This window comes from Dromaius novaehollandiae, chromosome 2 (genome assembly GCF_036370855.1).
Source record: "Dromaius novaehollandiae isolate bDroNov1 chromosome 2, bDroNov1.hap1, whole genome shotgun sequence".
Lineage (NCBI taxonomy): Eukaryota > Metazoa > Chordata > Aves > Casuariiformes > Dromaiidae > Dromaius > Dromaius novaehollandiae.
Window position 1 is genome coordinate 85359462 of NC_088099.1, and position 22776 is coordinate 85382237.

A 22776-nucleotide genomic window follows, 5' to 3' on the forward strand; every position below is an offset into this window, starting at 1 on the left:
GCAAGGGAACCACTCACTTAGGTGGTTTTATTTTCCAGTGCACATATAATTTATGTCTTCACTGCACAGGCAGATGCATTTTCTGACTGAGATAGCTAACTAAATGTCTCTTTTAATAAAATATTCTGCAGATATGAAGCACTCATTTTTAACTTGATGTGGCTAGATGAAGAAAACACTGAAGAAAACAGTCAACCATCTTTACGGAGGTAAAATCACAGTGTTTCCAATAGCGTTTCACATCAAGATGATTACATCCATATAATTGACTGATACCTATATTGCCAGTGAACAGAAAATCTTTTTTTATATATTAATGTTCAGATTCTGAAGGACAAAAGGATGGAAGCTATCTGGAAAATAGTATCAGAATGGCAAGCTGTAGTGAAGCAATACAACTCAATACCTGCCCGAAATCTTATGAGTCAGAGACCCTTTAGAGCACTGCAGACAAGCAAGTCCTCACTGGCAGATGAGATGTATGACCTCTGGGCAACATCAGTGGCACTTCTGAGCTGTAAATGTTTCCTTCCAGCTTCATTCTGCTGATAACTGAATTAGCAGAATAAAAATGTAGCAGTTTCACTATGTATGCCTAGAGTGAATGAAGAAAAGATTAATTAATATCTACAGCAGCCCTGACAAATGAAACACAAATGGCTCTAGATGATGTGCATAACTTTCTCCCCCCCCCCATTAAGTTGCAAATTATAATTGTGTTTGAATACAATTGTGATATATTAACGTTTGTATGATTTTGCAAGGTTCCTAAGCAAAGTGTGAGAAAGCAAGCCCTAGGGAACAATTCTTCCTCTGTTCAGCATTGCATTGACAGAACTAGAAGGATGATACAGTGGTAGCACTGAAAACACCATATCACTTTCAAGGACCTAGAGTAAACAGACTGTTAAAGAAACAGCACTCTAACTTTTATTAGCAAGTTTTAGAATTGAATAATGTGCTATTATCCCTCAGGAAACCCACCACAGGTGGAAAATTTGGAAGCAGAGCTGTAGGGAGCAGAGTACTGCTAGGACATTTTTTCTACTTAAGAATAAAGGCCGACTCTCATGTCATTTTAAAAGGACTGTTCTAACTGCCACACGCTTCTGTCCTTTGCTCTGAATGGCTTTGTGCTTGTCTTACAGGGGTCAGTTTGCACTAAGCTTAGTTTTTACACACTGAAACGACTTGCATTCACATTATCTGGCAACATAATGCACATTCTGCACTTCCACTTCTGAGAGTGGTACAATAATGCTCATCTGGCAATAGAAGGATGATCAGTCCCTGGACAGTCACCTAGCTGCCATCCCATGCTCCATTGTACATCACACTTTTTTAGCCAGGCTTTTGTGCCTAAGTGCTCATGTTGCCTAGATGTTACCCCCTTATTTAAATGCTGGTGCTCAGTCAAGTTTGTTTGATTGACTGTTGTACTCACCTGTAGTCCACAGCTATATGCTGCACTGTAACACTATACTAGACCAAATACATTCATTTGAAGCCACTGAAGGATCCTAGATCTTCTGGTCAGTCTAACCCGACCACCAAAAAATGAAGCCATTGCTAAAGGGAGAGAAATGTGAGAAAATGAGATAGTAGAAGTATCTCTTTTATTATCATAGGAGCCCATGTTAGTTAAGCCCTTGTTGCTGTGAATAATAATTGAAACTATCAATTAATTTCATTTCAATGGGTACATTGAAGCGGACATAAATGGACATTTTTAAAGTTGCAGGCAAAAATTATCGTGCAACTCTTTCCACAATGGGTAGCTTTGCTTTTGCTTCTGACACACTGTCCACCTCCGCCTAAAATGTGCTGCTGGGTCTTTTTTTGCTTCCTGGTACCTGGGAGGCACCCTCAAAGTGAGGGCTTCCCACAGAATATGGTCTCAATTCATATGTTCCAGTTTTTCCACATTTATCTACCCTAATTTTGATTTTTAGTTTAATATTTGTACATTTGTCTGTTAAAATAGTATTTATATCCATTCACACTTGTGTTTGGGGGAAAAGCAAAGACATAGGCTTATTCAGCTGTTAAACAAAACATCTGTTTAAAAAAAATTTTAAAAAAGCCAAAAAAATCAGCAAATATTATAAAATAGCCTCCATCAGCTGGAAATGTTGCAGCATACTAGAAGAGTTCACGCTGAAGCAGCTGGCACACATTATGCTCTTGGCATTACAACTGCAGACGGGGTAGCCGCGGATATTGATACCCAAAGTGTTACAAAAGCTGCTGAGGAAGAGAAAGGACAAAGCATAACAGGACTGACATTGTGGCTTGTTTTTTTGTATATATTTCTGCAAATCACTGCATATTTGCAATTATCACCTCTATAGCACAGAACAGTGGAGTATCTTGGCCACAATGACAGGAACAATGGGACATTAGGAAAAGCGAATCTTGGTGTTTGACCTCTGGTGCCAGAACTACTATTGTTTCCAGCTGGCTCCCATCTTTTTATCAGAAAATGTGCCGCAAGAAAAATCCCCCAGTGCATAGAAGCAGTATTAAGGCAAGGAGGATGGGATAACTGCCCATGAGGCTCATCAAGTAGCACAGAGAAAGTCTTGCTGTGATTTTGAGAGCAGTGTGAGCTGCCTGTTGGAGTGGGTGCAGTTTTGACACATTTAGCAAGTAATGAACCAATCACAGGACATGATGAAGTTGCTTCTCTCCATCATTTCTGCACAAAGTGGAGAAGTCATATAAGATGTTTTCTTTCCTGTAGCTTTCTTTTCTCTTCTAAACTTTTTTTGAAACATTGCCTACTAAGCAGCACAAGCATCTCCCATGTTAAACATGTTTTTGTTACTGTTCTTATATTAAACCTTTCATCTGCTGCTGCCGCCACAGAAATCATATATTTGGATTCAAAATTACTGCAATCAGATTTTACTGGTTTTAAATCAGACAGAAAAAGATGTATGTTCCTCCTACTCCTCAAAAACAGAATTCACTACACACACACAAAAAAACTATCTACCTCAGTGAATCACCATAATGCTAAAGTCATAGGGCAAATAAGATTCTGGAAACAAAACACTTTATTTCCTTTCAAAAGCCAGATAAAGACCAATTGCAAATGTTATTTTCTGTGATGGATGGTATCTGTTTTGCTCACAGTTAATCTTTTCTGTTAAAAGAGCACGGCTGAGGAGATGAGAGGAACACAACCTGTTTTTCTTGCTCTGCTTGCTAACCTCTGCAGCAGGTGCAAACCCTTCAGAGAGCCAAGGAGAAAATGCCTCTGTAGAGCACGCCCAAATGTGCTCAGGTGGGATAATTTCCAGCAGTGCTGGGGACCAGTGATTGAGAAGGAGCAGGCAAGGAGTTGGGAGCATAAGAGAGATTTCTGAGAACAGTGGTACAAATAAATAGACAAATGTCAGAGGTGGTGGAATGAAAAAACTGTTAGAGAACCAGAAAAATAAACTGTTTGGCATGTGCTGAAACTCAGAAAGATACCAGAAATTGCTGAACTGAATGCAACAAAATTCTAATGCTAATAAAAATGATCTTCCATCAAGGATGCAGTGGATAGGCTTGCATATTTATTTTCAAATCATTTTACTGGTCGTCTTCCTAGCAATTGGTCAAAGTCTCTCTGCTTAGAAAAGTGAAGTTTTTCTAGCTTGTTTTAATAAATCCTCAGCTTTAAAGATCCAAAGCCATTCAATGCACCAAAGTCACCATCACCAATCTTCAATTCAATGAGGAAATGAACGGTAGAAATCTTGTTTATGGTATTGTGTGCCAGCCCTTCCTACTAGCGAGAATGGCAAGACCAGAAAGCTTTAGGGTATATAAGGTATAGCCAAACAACAAATAAGAAGGCACTTCTATACAATTCTTTCCAGATTATTTATTGTTCAGGGTGTAAAATGCAGAAGATTCACTCAGGATTGAAAAAAAAGCCAAATTTCTGTGTTCCTTTAGTTCTAATTATGTTGAATATTTTGAAGCTACTGTTCGATTCATAGAATAATTAAAGCAAATGTCAATGTGAAAAGAGAATGGCATGTTGGCAAAGCAAATCAAAAATACAGAATCAAGTTCCTTGCATTCCTTTTTTACTACTCACTCAAGTGCAAAATCATTCTTGAATGATTATCTTTTTAATTTTTATGTTGTCCTACAGATTATAGGGAAAACTTAATCTGGCACATGAAAAAACACACACGTGTGGAATCTTATGGACCATATTTGAATGTTTCAACTGCTATTTTTTTCTATACTATAACATGTACCTGGAGAGTCCATCTCTTTTTGTACTGTCTGTATTGTTATAGCTCCCCCTCACTGTTTGATCTGTGGGTACTATAATTCAGATCAAGCCCTAAAAGAAGCTTTATTTCTTACTGTTACAGATCATGATACAGGCTCTGAAGGCCTGTGGTTCCATCCCCTGTGCATTAGCTAAGACAATAGCTATAGGATTAGCAATGTATAAATACAAATTGAGAAAGCACTTGAAGGAAACAAATGAAAGGTGGATGACAGATGTCAGAAATGAGACTGGTGGCACAAGTGGCTGTGGAACACTAATCTCTGCCTTTCATTTCCATGTTTCATTCATTAGACCAGACTACACAGTCCCCTGTTAGTAACCTTTAACAGAGAGTAGCTGAGAAGCGTTTTCTGTTTCTAAGAAGCTGAAAAAATGTATTTTCATGTAATTTGGCTTTGCAGACACTTAAGAGTCTTCACGTATTTCTGTCATATGGAAAAAAACATAAAAAGAAATATGCAAAGACCAACTGGAGATCATAAATCTGATTAATAGTCTGTGTATCTTGAATTCCAGATGTTATTTCAATATATTCCACTCAGATCTCAGAGGAAAACCATTTCAAAATTAGGTATAGATTATGCCTTTTTAAAATGACCAGGAAGAATGTGCTAAGACATCCAGATACTTCACCTATGGTTTCACCATAACAGAAGCATGTTAAAGACAAGCTTCTCAAATATTCAAAATTTTCTATAAAAGTGACTTACTGTCAGATCACTGTCAATGGATCTTTAAACAGAGCTGATTTTCAGTTAATGACAGTACAAAAGCATTTTATGCTTTTGATTAATAAGAAGTAAAGACTATCTTCCCAGCTCTTGGTCATCATGCTGATAAAGTTCAAATCTATGTAAAACATGGATTCCATTGCAACATATAATGAAATATAACAGAATAAGAAAAGGTAGGTATTATGTACAGATAAATGGGTTTATAAATAAGGTCAGAACTGGTCTAAGTAGTGACATACACATTTAAAGTGAACTGACATTTTGACTCTGTTATTTTTTTACCTTGCACAATAATTTACAAATAGCACCAAAGAGGTAGCACAGACCACAGCATATCAGAGTGATAACTCTGATTATCATCTCGATTCTTTCTGTGCGCTGTACTTGAAGACACAGTTCAGTGAGACTCTGGATTTGACAGCACATCCAGCTTCAGAGCTTCTCTCTCTCTTCCTCTGTCTGCTTATTCCTTCCCCCAAGGCACAATTCACTATTCCTTATTTTGTCAAAAACAACTATTCGACGGCTCATCTGCAGTCCAGACCACTGAACTGATCTTGGCCAAAAAAAACCCAAACTCCCAAAGAACAAGGGGCCAGGGAGGGTTAATATTACTATTGTACACTCACTCTAATCTTAATGTTCCCTTGGCATCTGTTTGGCCGCTGCCGGGAGATGATAGGGGGGAGGCAAACTGCAGTGCAGAGGCAGGAATGAGAAGTGGCGAGAATTTCTTTAGTCAGCATTACTGCTGAAGCCCAGGTCCCATCGAACCGCCCCCAGAGACGGTTGCCCTAGGACTCCTGCTCCATGCTTTGCGAAGCCGTGAGCTGGGGCAGCACTGTGGCAATGCAGTATCGTTGCCCCGAGGGTCCTGTAAGAGCCCTGCTCATGCTGCACTGAGGTGACGGGCTGCACGAGACACAGAGAAGGGGGGATTGTACTCTGAGACATTTACACTAATTTGAATCTTGTGGGAGGAGAGGATGCCTCATTTCCCTCATTCCATATTAAACAACCCTCTGCTAAGTATCTTGATAGTTTTAAGGACAGCTATTTCAGTCTGGTCTGTGATTTCTTTTCAACGAAATAGCTGTACTAATGAAAATCATATATATGCACTAATGCCATATAAACATGATTTATAGAAAGATTGCTTCTCTTCTGTACAGAATTAAAATATTGTCATTAAAAGTTTCTATATCACTATAACTATATCCATACAGAGGTAGGGAACATTATATTGCTTATACGTATCACAATAGTTAGAATGGTTCAACTTTCAAACAACAAATCCAAAGTCCTCAAGATCCCACAATACCCTATGACTCTAGTAAAGTTCCTTCATCTTCATATCAACTGCTTTTTCTGCCCTCTTGATTATCAAATATCTACTTCAAAGTGGTTTTGTTCACCCCTCTATTTCTTCTGTTTAAAACAAGGTTTAACGCTGCCACTCTTGACCACTTGCCTTCTGTCCTTTGTGCTTCTGCAGGCAGATCCGGCCCCCTGCCAATTCTGCCAGCTGCTCCGTAGGGGAGGATGAGTAAAATGGCATTTTACCTGCTTTGGAAGAGGTTGTGAACGGTTAATGTTCAAGATCCCATGGATGCAAGGCACTGTACATGTGTAAATTATTAGTCTAATTGCAGCAACAGAATGGAAAATGGCAATCAGCAATGAGGAAGCTGCTGCATAGATGTCTAATAGCTTGTACGCAACAGCTGTTGTAATTGAAATTGTGACAAGACCCTGGCATTAATGTAATGATCCTAATAACTGGACACAGAAATGAAACGTTAATGAGAAGTGGCCTCTAGCATGATAAAATGAAACAAAAACTGCAGTTAAATAACGTATTGAACAAGAGAAAAGTACCACAAACATGGCACTACACAAGAATCCTAAAAGAACAGACTTTTCTCCTGTCCTGTCTTCCAAGACTCAGAGTTCCTTTCTATCCTGTCGACTGAGAAGATAAATGCCCCAATGTTACATTTTAGACAAAAAGAAGAAAATCATAAATGGAAAAATCTCTAGCTTCTGGAACTGCACTCAGAAGGGACAGAGTCAAGTGTTATATGGGTTCTCCTAACCTTACCCATCTAAGTGAAGGAGAGATCAACAGCACCTTGCTACGCTTTGTAGCACACTTTCAGAATGCTGTATTTCACCACTTATTTACTTCTACAGCATTGCCATAATGAAACTTTATTTTATTTTGAATGAAAATTCAGAAAGTCATAACTGAATTATAGGAAAAATTAACTGAACATACTATTAATAAAGATACATTATTTGATTTACAGATTTTACTTCTAACCGAATAAACTTCTACCACCTCATCTTAATTGGAACTGTTTAACACAAAAGAGAAGAGTTCAATGAAATGCAAATACAGCATCAGTGGAAGTGAATGTGTTGCAGCTTCCTTCCACAGATAACAACTTATTTATAAAAATGTTAAGTATCATTTGTCATGGATTTCATAAAAAATATTTGTGATGCTCAGCTGTAATTTTTACTTCAGTGTATGATTTGCTTCATTACAAGATTTCTCTTTATTTTAAAGCGGTATCAGTGTCACAAACTAAAGCTCATATGCTTAAGAAAAAAGGCAAACAAAAATCTCCCAGTAGAGTAAGTTGTACGAATACATAGCCACTCATTTACAACTTACAGGTAAAGAGTCAAAGGTAATGAAAATGATGCAGGAACCTTCATATGACTGTAAGTAACTCAAGAATATCTTCGATGTAATATTTTATTCCTAATTAGCTGGGAAGAAATCTCTACTATTTCACCATTTTCTGTCCAAATGCTTTATTCATACATGGACAGTAATGCTTGGTTTCCACCATTTCCTCTAGTAGGTGGGGATATAGACGCTACCTGGATGCAGTCTAACGCGGGCATGCAGTGACGAGGGGGTAATGAGCCCAATCAACCCGCCAGCAGTATTGCTGCTGCGCCTAGTGAGATAGGCAGCATCCTAGTTTCTCCAGCTTCCCTCTCTGAAGTGCTGTGTCTGCCATCTATTTTCTCATGACAATACAAATCTCACTGCAGCAAATAGTTTTGATTACCTAGCCTGTTTGCCTGCCAGTGAGTAATTAATACTGTTATCACCTAATCAGATGTTGTTTAAATGCAGAATGTAAATTATGTCCTTGGCTTTGTTCTTTTCACTCTGTATGCTGGTAAAAACAATAGGCTCTCCAATAAAATTTCCCATAGCTCAGGCTCTTGAAATGTCAGTACACAGAGATTAAAAAGAAAAAGCTGTATTGCAAGAATTTACGCCTTGCTATGCCTAGAGGGTTGAAGACCTTAGTAGTCTATTTTAGAAACATTTCAAAACTTGATTTTTAAGACCTATGTGAGAACCTTTTGGTTTTCATAAATATTTTAATTGCTGTTTAAGACCTCATATAGCACCAAATGATTTCAGCAGTCAACTAGGGAACCATTCTTATTTTGCAAGGATGCTCGATTTCTGGTGATGTCTTGCAAACAATGTCAGTTTATGCTGCAGTCAGCGGGGTCTTCTCCCTGATTTCACATGGCTTCAGTAAGGCCTTAAGTGACAGGCAAGCTGTTCCTGCACTTATCCCAGAACAAAGTTCAGCCCTACACAGAGCCACACGTACTCCCTAGGTCTGTGCTGACTGCAGCATAGCTGGAGACAGACATTTCAGACTCTGCACTGGACTCAGGCAGGACTGTCAACATTTCTCATCTGCAGGCTTTGGCAGCAGCTATAGGAGGTTATAGCAGATGCCGGACTGGTTGTTGACTATAGATCATTTTCTGGTGCTGTAACAAGGGGTTTTCCCCAGTCCTGATAAAAATTTGATAGATAACACAAAGCTTTTAAAAGTTTTTTTTCCTCAAGGGAAAAGGTCAGTGTCCCTGTGATAAAGAACTCCTAGACAGGATGTGGAAGGCCCAGAACAAAGTCCGTAGTCTGAAATTCTTCAGGTGAGTCGCTTAACTATTGGTCAATCAGAAGTAGGTCATTCTCAATCTCTCCTATTAGAATAAAAAAATTATAAAAATAACCTCTGCGCTCCAAGAAATTCTGGGGCAAAACATGTATCTTCAACATCCGTACTGACTAACATATCTTTATGCCTAACGGCTATTCGTGGGTCCCTCTCACATCCATCAATTTAATTTCAGACTTGATACACTTTCCAAACAAAAGTTTCACTGGAACAAATGTATTCCTTTGGTTAAGTTATCCTTTTTCGGCAGGACTCTTCACCAGCTCCAACTGAGGCTTTTTCAAAGGGGTACAAGCCAGGTCCCCCATCATTATCTGTTCAGTCTGTTACTGCTGGGCCGCTCAAGTCAGATCTCAGTCCACATTCTCTGCATAGGACTTTTTGAGAGCTTTTCACAGTATGGTACATGTTAATTCATTTTTATAACCCTACTGCGTGCTTCAGAACTGGGGCCATATTAGCTCTCTCACTAGCAACAGGAATAAGGTTAGTATGATAGTGCCTGACCATAGGAGGTGACACCAAGACCTATCCGTGAATAGCACTGAATACTTAAGCTAGGTTCTTAGACACGATGGACTTCCTTTGAAAACAGATAGGAGCACCTCTTCTTCTGTCCATTCAAATTCTCATACACTATAGATTTCTGTTTTCCTCCACTACGTATGGTAAGAACTCACAGTAAGTAGACTTTTAGTCTACTATGCCAGCTAAGTGTCTAAAATCAGAACTATAATCCCTGTATCTCACTGCTCCTCTGCACAGTGCTGTAAGCCAGAAGATAATTTTACTTCGCTGTCTTTATATAAGTGATGAATAGACTTCAAAATGTTTGAAAAATCAGAACAATTCAAGCACTGCAGACTCCTACAGCTTAAACAAAGCTGTTAGAAGAGCTGATCAAAAGATCAGCCTGTAAACCTTTAAAAAACCCCAGTTGTATAATTTTCAGTGAATTCACAGTTTTTATTGTGCCAGATGCACAATTAGGGGAGTTTTTGAAATTTTACTGTTTTGCTATGGTTCCTGAAAGAAAGAAAAAATTTGAAGAACTAATAGATTTGTGTATATGTAAAAGTGTATAAAGTTAGATTTCAGTTAATACATTACAATACATTATATACTTAAATTGATATTTCTGACACTTTTTGCTTTTCTTGAAGACCTGGTCCATGTTTAGACTTACGTGTCTACCGCTACACTAAATTGAAAGTTGCTAGGTTGTTTTGTTTATTTGCCCTTTTGAGCTAGACTTGGATGAACTTTCTCTTTTAACACACTGTATTACAAAGGTGCAAAAATTATATTAAAAAGTGAGTTACTGTCACATGATATTTGGCAAAATATAAGTTCTAAAAGATCCTAATATCTGGTAAAAGAAAGCAGGAATATCTGAAATGACAAATGAAAGATAAGGAGGCACTTGAATGATGTCATGTAAAGCAATTCTTATAAATGTAGTCTGCAAACTTCTACCTCTTTCCAATATTATCCTACCTTACCCGAAAAAGCATATCCACAAATAAAGTTGTTTGTTATTAATGTTTTGCCAATGGCAGTCTGTGATGGTTTAAGATGGTCACAGCAGCACTGAAGATTTGCTGAAGTCATTAGTCTAAGTCGAAACTTTTGATGGAATATCAGAAGAGGAATATACGTTGCCAATCTTTGTTTGGCTATTTCTTAAAAATACTTAAGGAGCCTTGACCCCCCCAAGGGCTCTGTCCTACTCTCGTTGACACTGAGAGGGGGCCACGGTGATGCTGTTGCCCCTTCCAATCTCCCCGAAAGAGGAACAGTGGAACAGCAAGTTTATTCCTTCCGAGACATCTCTCCCACTGAGCAAGGTAAGCCTAACTGAAAAAGATGATATAGTCTCTGATCTAAATCTGAGAGAGTGACCGACAAAGATCACTCCTTAATTAAATTTAACTTCTACTGACAAATTTGATAGGAATCAATACTGCAAAAAAAATCGTTTCTCTTGTAACAATTTGCAGCAATTACATGGTATCCATAATTCTGTCTGTGTCCTGGTGGGACTGCATATATTGGTTCTGTCTCCATTTCAGTGAACTAAGAAGGCACTTAATGATCTAGTGTTTGTCAATCCTCTGCACAATAAACGTTTTCTTCAAAAATAATAAATCTCAATTTTATCAAAAGTATCTGAGAGCCAGGGAATATATTCATTTTACCACTTTACCTGTAAATAAATTTTTAGTGAATCATGTTATTTATGAGTTATAGCATACTGTTACCACAGAATAATGCTTATACTATCAAGATAAAAATGCAGTGAAAAGAATAACAGTCCAGTTAGAAGGGGTTTTGTTTTTGTTTTTTTTTAAGTTCCCTTTTCAAATTCTCATTGCATTTAGGCTTCAGCTCATGTGGAGTGTGGGACTTCCATGTGCTGGGCTCCCACTGTGGTTGTTCTCTGCACTGGTGGAAGATGAATAACGTGATGTTCCAGGGGTGTCCTCAAGCTGGGCACTCTGCCATATTCGCATGAGAAAAAATGGGAACTACTGCAGTACAAAATTAATTGTGTGTTTTGATCCTCAGTGTTGCCTACCTAAGACGTACTTTAGAGATTTAATAAATGAAGGTGTCAGTCTACATGCCTGGATGCCTTATAGGAACCTTAGATTTTCAGTCTTGGAATAACTGAATCTATATCCAGCCTGATACTGATTGCTTCACATTAGATATAGCGTTACATCCTTTTCGGGTAGGTAAAACTTCATCTGGTCTTTTTGAACTGTGGTAAACTGAAGCACGTGTATCACTAGAGCCATGATAGGAAAAAATGGCATAGGTATTGCCTTGCATTTTAAGTTTGTCGAAAATTATACGTGATTTCCAGGAGAACTTCACAAGCTGACTTGCACCAAGCTGCGGAATGCTTTCATGGACAAAGACAGAAAAGTAATTAGAAAAAAACAATTATGAAAATTGTTTTATAACCATTGTCTGTAGCTGTTGTAAGAAATCAATATTTAAAGAAAAAATAGGAATTCAGTACATTTAATAAAAAACAGTAATCTGGAAAATATGTTTGTTATTTTAAAGGATGAAAGAATTCTTTTCAGTGTAAGTTCTTGAAGCCTTGTCAAACACGTGAGGTAAATGGAAAACACAGCAGGTATTAATGACTTTAAGAATCAGCAGTTATGCTGGAATTCAAGACACAATCTTTTTCCATTCCTTCCATCTCAGTTATATCCACAGAATCCAAACTAGCAGCACTGAGGCCCTGGACTCATGATGACATGCATGGGATCACAATAAGACCCTTTGCATTAAACATGGATAAAAAGAGTGATGTTTGAAATTTAGCAGAATTATACAGAATGCTATCAAACTTTTAAGCTTCTCTAACCTTTATTACTGGGTACTAGAATAAATCCTTTCTGTTTGTTTGGTTTTTTAATCTGCATAACTTTAAAATAATTAGTAGGAGCACACATCGCTCTTTTTCAGCTCTTAGGGATTTCAGGTTTGGGACACACAAGAGAAGGTATCGTGAGGAAACATACATGTCCTAGCTGAGCTGATTTATGCCCAGAATTGTTATAGCATGCAGGAGTTAGTCAAATCAGCATCACAGCACCTGACCTACCAGTAACCTTTAATCAATGCCTTTTAAGAGGTCATGTGTTTTAAAGAATGAGTCTTTTGAATACATCCTTGTTTGTGTCTCTCTAGTATCATCATCCAAGACCACCTATCGCTTTCCAGGTTTTTCACATTTTCACATTCACAAAGTTTAAGTTCTCCGTTGCTCACTCCTCTAATAATTCTGTATTTTTGTACTTGTTCCAGGCTCAGTTAAAAACAAAACAACAAAAACAACAACAAAAAAACCCAAAAAGGTTGTTTCTGACCCACAGAAGGTTTCAGTTGTAAGCACATTACTACAGCACCACCTGAGAGGGATTGTCTCCAGTACGCCCCTTCCTTTGCAAACAATGCAAAACACAGTGCAGCTAAACACCTGAGCCATCCGGAGCTGTTAACTTTTACTGTTGGTATTAATCTCAGTTTAGGGGCTCAGTCTCATTGGTCCAAAAATTTAAATCACTTAGTGATATGCAATTACCTGTAGGAAGGATGTCCAAATTTAGGCTACTTTGGTACTATTTTCAGCTGTGCTGGTGAAGATGAGCAGCAGCTCTCACTTCTGTGCACATCTGCATTTACATGCTCGAAGGGTCATTTGGCCGCATGGGCAGAGTGTAAGTACCCCTTCGAAGCAGGAGATGTACCACCACTTGGGAGTTCCTGATTTCCAAACTTGTTTGGGGAAGAAATGAAGGTATAACTACAGGGATAAAAATGAGGGCTCCTGTTAACTAGATTCACAAGATGAACAGTAAAAATCTTCAATACTGTAAGTCTCCTTTTAATTCTTTTCAGAAAACCCTGGAAGTGCTATGGAGCTGGTTTTGTCGAACAGCACTTTTTTTCCGTCAAATGAAAGGGAGAGGCAGACTTGTTTCAATAACCCAGTAGACAATAAATCAAAACAATATATGCTGCAAAAGACAGACCATCCTAACTTAGAGGCCTAACTGGACACTTACTCTTTTAAAAAAAAAAAAAAAAAAAAAAAACCTGTGTACTCCCTCAGTCTTAATTAATGTATCTTCTTTTAATAGCTTTTTTTGTCAGATATTGGACAAAAATGGGAGCAAGAAACCCAGGTAGGTATGTTTTAATGCAAGTGTTGCATCATTATTGGCCTTTGGATTCAGTCCTGCAAGCATACATAACAAAAATGTTAAAAGTGGTTTTATTAATGACAGTATTTGGCCAAATTACTCTTGTGTAGGATATAGCTTAGTATGGATGCTCAGCTACTAAAAGAGAAAAGGTTAATAATTACTGTAAACCACAAACTGTGGGATAAGGAAATATTTCCTTACTCTGCTTGGTTTGTATCTGGGCTTAAAAATATTGCAAGAATTCAGTGCCTGGTACTCATTCATAGAGATTCTATTAACAGCCTCCTCATCGTAAATACATATGCTTCAGACAGAGCTGCAGAATTACTCTAAATTTGAAGGAATTGGCACATAAATGTTCAACTCCTTGGCTTTTTCTTTGGCTCCAGGGAAGAAGTAGTACGTGCCAGATCATTATCAGGCTTGACTGTTTCCTCTGGTCAGCCCGCTGGGCTGTTTTTCCTGGCGTGCTCGCTGGTGGTTATAGAAACGAGCAGCTCTACAAGTAACAGAACTGATGAAGCTGGACTTCATTTAGATTTATGGCTCCAAGCCTTCTCCCACACTCACAGCGTCTCTCCTGCGAAGAGCCTCTGCCTCCTAACACGAACTGACCTTACGCTGCAGCATCCCTGGGCAGACCAGAGCGCTCGTCAGGTCCCCTCTTGTATCCAGCCCCCCATTTTCATAAAGGAATTTCTCACCTCGTTTATTCACTCAGCAAATTTTGGTAAGAGTGACCATCTCAGTTACTCAAAGACTGGCAGGCAGTGGGGCCGGATGAGGGCGTTGGGTGGCCAATGGCTCCTCTCAAAACTACTGAGACCACCTCTGTGGTGTGGGAGTCGGTCACCCTGCAGCAGGGCACGCAGGTGGCTTCAAGGGAGCATCTGACTATAAATTGCTTTCTCAGCAGTGCATAAATCATCCTGGTCCCGAAGAATTTTCCAAAGCAGTTTAGTTATTCACTCTGATAACTCCAGCTTGCCTCCTGTCTGAAACAATTTTTCTCTGTTATTTCATCGAGTCTGTTGTGATGTCTATCAGGATTAGGAAAGGTTCATGAAGTCTTCCCTCTCTATTTTGATTAATATCCTTTACATTGTTTTCTAAACAAAAAAGAAAAAATATTGCTTCTCTTTCTTTTCTCTCTCTCCCTTTAACATTCTCATTCAGCCTAAAGGTTTGGGTGGTTTTTACCCTGCTTGAGTAGAATGGGATGCGGTCCTTTGCTGCCTAACAGTGACTAATGGAATGCATAAATATTACCTTTTTAGGATATTTGGAGCTTTTCCTTACCAGTAAATTCAATTTTTTTTTAAATACGTACCACTTTATTTGAATATTTTCTTTTAAGGCCTTATTCAAAGCTGACTGAGCCCAAGAGAGGAATAATGAATCTTCCAAATTTCTGAGTCAAAAATTCTTTGCACTGTTAAAATGATCTACCAATACTCTGTAACTCATTAAGCCAAATTAGTGTTAAATGTTAGATCTAACGGTCTAAGATCTAACTTTCTTATTGAGCCATTCAGAAAGAAAAGCAATTGCATTGATTCTCCTGAAGCTCATTTCTATACCTGCCATTATATATAAATACTGGTTTGCATCTGGATAATAAAATAGAACACACAGACACTTTTGTCAAGTCTCTCTAACTTAATTACAAATTTAACTAGAATTCTTGCAGTGTGCATCCGCTTAATAGCATTTCATCTGTAAGGTGCTCTCGAAAAATGGAGAAAGAAACTCTTCTGTTTTTCAAGCAAATGTGCAGAGCTGCTAGCTGTTTAGACTGTCCTTGGTTGTTAGCATGCCAGATCTCAGCTGTCATTTTTTTTTGTCTGAACTAGCCATTTATCTTGCTATGCAAAAGGTAGGTTCTGGTCCCTTTCTGTAGAACACTGTCTTAATTTTGTAATTAATCCCATTCATTTTGCCAGGAGAATTTATGTGGAAGGCACTATTTGATATTAATGGATCAAACTGAGGTCCTGTATGCCCAACTTTTCATTTTCACTAAGAAAAAAAATGCAATCAAATATTTTTTGTCAACTAGTCTAAGAATTATATGTCTGATTAGGCAGTGTGGGTTCTTCTGGCAGCTTCTGATCCTAAATTACAAAAATAAATAAATTAATAAACTGATTTAAAAATAAAGAAGTTTCTCATTTAGAGCTGGAAATTCCAGTTGCCCTGTACTAACTTGCTTTGAACATTGTCATTACTCGAGACTTTTCTGCAGAAGGGACAATCCAGTTAAATACCTATTTCTTTATTTTTTTCTTTATATGCTGTTCTTGGGGTCTGCACGCTTTGAGCAATATGTTGAGACTGAGTCTCCAGTATGTTGCACTATTTGCCATTCATTATTCCTGCAATGTCAGTATACACTGCTAACAAATCAGATGATTATCTCAGCTGATATACAGTGAATTACCATCTATGGCATGCAAGGCAGTAGTAAAACTAAGCTTTGTTACTTAAGAGGAGGAAGTGCCAAAGAGAAAAAGGGCGGGGGGGGGGGGAGTATTGATAAAACTGCTTTTTTCAACCTTGAAACTTTCTGTGGGGAACCCCATAATTTCCACATTAAAACTGTTAACGTGACCTCCCAGTGACATATATTCATTCTGTGGAGAAATCCGATTTTACAAAACCTAATACTATTCTTCCACTCTCAGTGGACTGAGTGATGAAACTCAGCATAGGAAAAAAGGACTTGAAGCAAATATTCAAAATAAATGGATGTCTGAAAAAGAAGCTGAAGAAAACTAACAGACGCAATGGCAGAAGTTTTCCAGAAGAAGTAGGAGCTCTTCTCTGAATCGACGCTCTGCAAAATTACATAAGAGTGTGAAATGTTCTCTGTATCAGAAGATAGAAAAATCCCATTTTCGTTTTGAAGCAGAGTAGCATTTTTTGGATAAAACAACTTTTTATTTGAGATGGACCAGTCAACAGGATTATCTGCAAATCATATTTCTCCAGAACACAGATCCACATTTTTCTTGAATGTCAAGTTAGCTACCCCCTCTTGCAAATGAGCTTTATGGTATATGAATGTGTGGGAGTGTGCCTAGAGTCACAGACTGAAAGGACAGTATCATACTTTATTATTATTATTCAGGTTTGTAGCTCTAAAGCTACCAATTCAGTACAAAATCTGTATTAAGAAAGCATTGCCAGTTTCAGGTTTGGTAAGGCACTAGATGAATGTCAGTAATTATTCTGAGTTCCTTAAATGATTTCTTTCACAAGGACAGACATAAAATAATTTAACATCCTCAGCTCACTTCCTTTTCAGAAGCTGCTCAGAGAAAGAGCATGTAGCCAACTTTTCTGAAGAACTGAAACTGAACATTTTCTGAAATAGACTCCATCCCAAAAGAAATGTTTTAAAACACAATATTAAATTTAAGTGTAGCAGAGAATGGTTAAAACATTAGATTGGGGAATAAGAGATTCCCACTGCCATGCCTCCTCTAGAGGCAGAAGTAAAAAAAAAAAGACTGCTTCTTGAAATTCAAAGATATTTGGTCAATGAACAGTCTTGGTAGTACTCTTCTGTGAATGTGTAAAATCTCAGCTTCATCCTCCATCCAATAAGTGGGCCAGAGCAAGGATATATAGCACATTTAAATTTAAAATGCAGATACTATATCCCAGCACGTCTTAACCACCCTTTTCCTCATAACACAAGTCATTGTGAAGCTCAGGAATATAAATGTGTCTCAAAATGGGCAAGACACACTCACAAGGAAAAAGTGTCTGTTACCAGCAATTAAGGGGGAAGAAGATTTTATGTCGGGAGAGGGTGAGATGGAAAAAGGGAGGGTGGATTTTCCTACAGCTTCTATTTGCCTTCCTATGGGATCCCCTAATGAGGCTGACTTACTGTTTCAGAGCTCCTGACCTAACTGATACCTACATCGTTATTCTTGTAAAGACCAGTGCAGATTTATTTCTCTCAGGTTTATTTTAATGCTTTGCTTATAGACTATTATGAAAATTACACATCACTTTCCAGAAACAGCTGAAATACAACTTAAGACTTATTTCATTTTTGATACATTATGCCTGTTCTAAACTATATTTTCTCAAGAAAACTTCTGCAGCCAAATTCAACATGACTTATTTTATTTCAGCTAATGACTGCAAATTGTTGAGTAAACATACCTCTCCACTATGCAGTAGTTCACCTAAGAAAATGGACTCTTTCCAAATGCTAAAATACTCCAGTTTCATTCCAGCAGACATTTTGTAGGCATTTTATTGAAATTTTCTGATTTGTGGAAATAGCTTGTTAGTTGTGTCTGAAATAACCTCTCTGCTTGCTTAACTGCACCTTCTGCTGTCAGTGACACAGCAAATGTAGAAGGAAAGTGCTAAAGTATAAAGAGAAGAAAACATATATCCTTTCCCACCCTCAGCAGCATTTTTTTGACTTTATGTTTACTGAGTATGCTTTATGCAAGAGAAGATAGATGGTCTCATCTGTATAATGAGACTGTGGCAGAGGAACCGCTCTGTGATCAGACCCGCCTAGCCTGGTTTTCCACCTCTGAGAGTGAACAATCACAGCCAGTTAGGAAAAAGGCTTCTCTGGCTTGTTCTTCCTGCCTTCTAGGTTAGGGTCTTCTTGAGCTCTAAAAGGCACCTGGATTTTCATGTTTAATAGTCACCACTAAGTCTCTCCCCCATGTATGTGTCTGGCACCTTTTCAAACCTATTTAGAATGTGACCCCTTCGTGTGGGAATTTTGCAGTTTGTGTGTTTAAGGAACCACCTCCTGACGGTTACTGTAAGACCACTGCCTGCTAATGCCACCGAATGACCCTGAGAGCTGGTGTGATAGCAAATCATTCCTTACTGACCTTCTCCATGATGTTGTAGATTTTTATGAATATCTAACAAATCCTCTTATCTACCTTTTATCTCACTGAAAAGTCCTTTCCTCATAGAGAAGTTGTTAGGGTTTTTTTTAACTTTGTCACCACTTTCTGAATTTTTCCCATGCAGACTTACAATGAATACATAGGAGCAGGGACTTCACATGCGTGTTGTCTGTAGCACCTTGATTAGAGAATCTAATCAAACTGCTACAGCTGACTCTCATCTGAACCCGGCATCATTTATGATGGATTCACATTAGTTTCTCCTGGTGCCATACTGCACCATGCTGCTTTGCAGCAGCTCCAAAGGGCTGTGCAGGCACCTATGATTTCACTGGTGTCTTCATTCAACATTGGCACAGCAGTAGTACTGTGGGTCTGCATCAGGAATGTGACAAGAGCTGTCCCTCTGACTGGAAGGCTGTCCTTCCACGAAGAGTTTACAAGAAAATGGAAAACAACAGAAGAATAAATTAGCTCACTGGGTGGCAATGAGATGATTGTGATTAGCATAAAGCAATGTTAGAAGTCACAATGAGTGCATCTTAGCTGCTTTTTGCACTGTGTGTGCATTGTGTCAATAGAAAGGTATATCAATGAGCAAATGGAAGGAGACAGAAAGCTGACCTGTAGATGTTATATTTACCATGGAGGCACTTTTGTTGTCTACTGGCTGATATGCAGGCAAGTACAACAGTGCCATAGAAAAATACATTTTAAAACATTATAGTCTGTCTCAAAGAGACTGTTAACCAAAGATAAAATACATTTTAAAACATTATAGTCTGTCTCAAAGAGACTGTTAACCAAAGATAGTGGATTATTATTGTCTCCGGTCTCAAGGGTCATAATAAACTCCATTCAAACAGCTAAATAAGATAAATGTGATCTGTTTGTTACTGTATAGAATGATATCCTATGGTAAAAGTTCAGTGAACAGAAACACGCATCAAGGGATGCATCCTTTCTTCACTAGGGAGTTGTTAAACGGTTGTCAAATGGTTGCCCAACTTCCAAGTTGGCCCTGTTTTAAGTGGAGGTTTGGAACAGAGAGATCACTTCCAACTTAAATTGTTCACTGATACTACAGCAGAAGACAGCTGCTCTGCCTCACCTACATCTGCCAGAATATTTGCCAGCATTTCCCAAAAATTCAGGCGCTTGTTAGGTTAATTAAAGGTTTGCCAGAACTCTGTCCTGAATGAGTTGGAGTACTTACATTTGGGAGACTATAGCTGCATAGTCATAAGTGACATATAAGAATATTCTGATACATTAATCTCTCCCACCAAAATGGTTTTCTCTGAAACCTAGCCTGCTTTAGTGGCAAAAGATTCAGCCTTATGAACCTGACAGAGGTAGGGTACAGAATGGCTGCACAGGTGGACTAGGAAAGCTTCTACACAAGTCAGCTAAATACAGGGAAGATCTTCCAGGTCTGATCATCATATACATAGATTAAATCATGTTTTTCTCTCATTTTATTTTAAAACTTCATTTCAGGATTTCAAATTACATACACAGTGGTCCAAAAAAGGCTAAATTGCCACACACCCTTGAAGCCATTCAGCACATTCTAGCAGCTGCTAAAACCTGTGACAAAAACAACCTTTGAGGGTCATACAAGATATCAGCAGGTCAACATTATATGTAAAACCCTACAAAACGAAGGCTGTAAAAGATTTTATACAGAGAGATAGTATGGCACAGTGAGAATAAGAGCTATCTCAAAGGACAGAAGTTGCTAGAGGCATGTTCAGGTTAGACAAAACCATGCTAAAAAAAAATGAGAGTAACTACCAATGCAGATTGAGAATAGAAGTGTTGACAAATGTAATGTTATCAACAAAGACTACTTCTTTTAGGGTCCTATAGTGAAAATACATCAATGCAACATATTTCAGGCAGCTCAAAGTCTTTCTGCTCACATTCAAAATGTTGGGACACAAACCCATTCAGATTCCTGAGTATGATAATGCACTCATGCTAACATGCTTTGCTTCTCTGCAAGATTGCTTCAGATTTAATACTGCTCTTTATGGCTTTGGAAACTCACACAGAGTTTGTTCAGATCTTTTTGCAATATAACATTTTGTCATATTCTGAATATCCTTTACCTGAGTAAGCTGCAAAGCAAAAAGAAGAGCAACACAATCGACTAGGTAGCATTGGTAAGTGAAGAACAATGGTAAATGATCAAAAAGGCAAGAAAATACTAAGGAATGTAACAGTCCCGATAACTAACAATGAAATACCAGTCATAACACAAGAAAGGCTCTAATTGGATCACATCTGGATTCTGCTTCCAGTAGTGGACAGCAGCAGATGTTGTAGAGGAAAGTGAACATGAAGGCACTGTAGGGATTCAGATAGAGGACAACTTGCCCACAGAGAGAGCTTCTCTTAATTGTTAATGGTAAAGTGTAAGTTTACAAGGCCTGCAACAAGGCCTTTCTGTTAACATTTGGAATTTTTGTCAAAAATTTGGTTACATCTGCTGTAAGTCTACACCCAGGAAATGATGCTTGTCATACAAGCAGATAGAGAGAAGCAGGGAGGATCTCTCCTTTTGGGAGAGAAGAGATTTTGTTGCTTCAGGGGAAGGAGTGAGTGCTGCAACTGGGGAAAATACAAAAAAGGAGGGAAAAATTGGAGAATGTGATATTACTGGAATGACTGCTTAACTTTAATAATATGAAAGGCAAATAAATCCCCCTTCTCCTGGTTGCAGTTTATGGGTACTAAATGTGTATCAGAGCATCAAGGGTTTTTGTGCCAGAGTGCACAGCAGAACTTTTGAAGGTGGCATCCCTTACCTTAAGCACAGAAGCTCTTTGAGAATCACACATTCATGCACAGCCAGTGTAATTGCCTGCCAAGGCCATTCTCATTCAGAGGGTACAACAATTGTAATGAGTTCACTGGTCACCGTCTGCACTATTGGCTGGTGGCACTGTGATCTGTGATATTGCTGGTTACAGTGTGGACACATCTTCAGTTTCTCTTCTATTCTCTGCAAGTGTGGAAGATGTCTGATAAGAGAGAGTGCGGTACCCTTGCAATGCCTATCAAGTGCCTTGTCTAGGGATCTAGCATCACATAGCTGCTTTCTTCCCAAGCCTCTCCAGCCTCTCACCTTGAACCAAGGAGCCCTGACACATATGTAGTCAAAGCAGAGACCTGTTTCCCATAAAGGAGATGCACACAAAGCAAGTTATAACCAATGTTTGCTGGCTTTAAAGCCATACAAGCACACTAAAATCATGTAATTGTATTATAAACAGTATATAAATATTTTGTAACATTGTAGAATCACTAATAGCGTGTTGTAAAAAAGCTAAACTTAAATATAGAAATAAAAGCTGTAACTGCAAAGGAGCAAATGAAAAATTCTGGTATTGATATACAAACAAGGTGAGAGAAATATAGGCAAAAAGTAAGATCTGAACTAAGGACATAGACAAGGGCTTGAGAAATGTTTCTTAAAACCAAAACAGGCCTGCAGAGCAGGCAGGAAGAGTCTAACAGAGCCAGCATAAACCTGCAGAATAACCAGAGCAAGTCCCCATCCCAAAAATAAGACGAACATGTCAGCAGCAGATGAGCTCACCCTCTTATGAGGAGCGTGAAATACCAGCAACAAGTGAGGAAAGATGGGGAAGAAAGCAGGCAGCCCACCTCAGTTCCAGCTGCCCTCATCAAAGGTGTCTTGGGACTGGCCACCCGGGACCTCGGTAACTAAGACCATCAAGGACCATAGCCATCAGCACCAACCAAGCTGCATCTCATCCTTTCTTCCTCCTGCTGACTCAGACTCTGAATTTGTTTCTAGCTTTGGCCGTGTGAAGGCTCTAGGACTTCATATTGGACTCCTGTAAAAAATTACCTTTGTAAATGTTCAACTGAAAAATGCTCAGTTGATACTCTTTACGTTTATCAGATCATTCAGGGAGCCCAGATTTAAAAGAAAAAGCATGTGGAAAATAACACTACTCTGTATTTTTTAAGTTTTGACATTATGTCTAAACATAAGTGGATATGGTTGTTGTTTTTCCTACTAAGCAGGAAGCATGACCAGTATGCATGTATGACTATGATTTTACTGGC

At 38.5% G+C, this 22776-nt stretch overlaps 1 long non-coding RNA gene across 1 annotated transcript; it reads right to left on the reverse strand.

The window, feature by feature from the left end:
• Nucleotides 1–416: 416 nt before the first annotated feature.
• LOC112996405 (uncharacterized) lies at nt 417–21678 on the reverse strand. Its single transcript, XR_003262422.2, has 3 exons — nt 21486–21678; nt 1445–1569; nt 417–595 (listed from the first exon to the last, which is right to left on the reverse strand). It is a non-coding gene; the product is annotated as an uncharacterized LOC112996405 (long non-coding RNA).
• Nucleotides 21679–22776: the final 1098 nt, after the last annotated feature.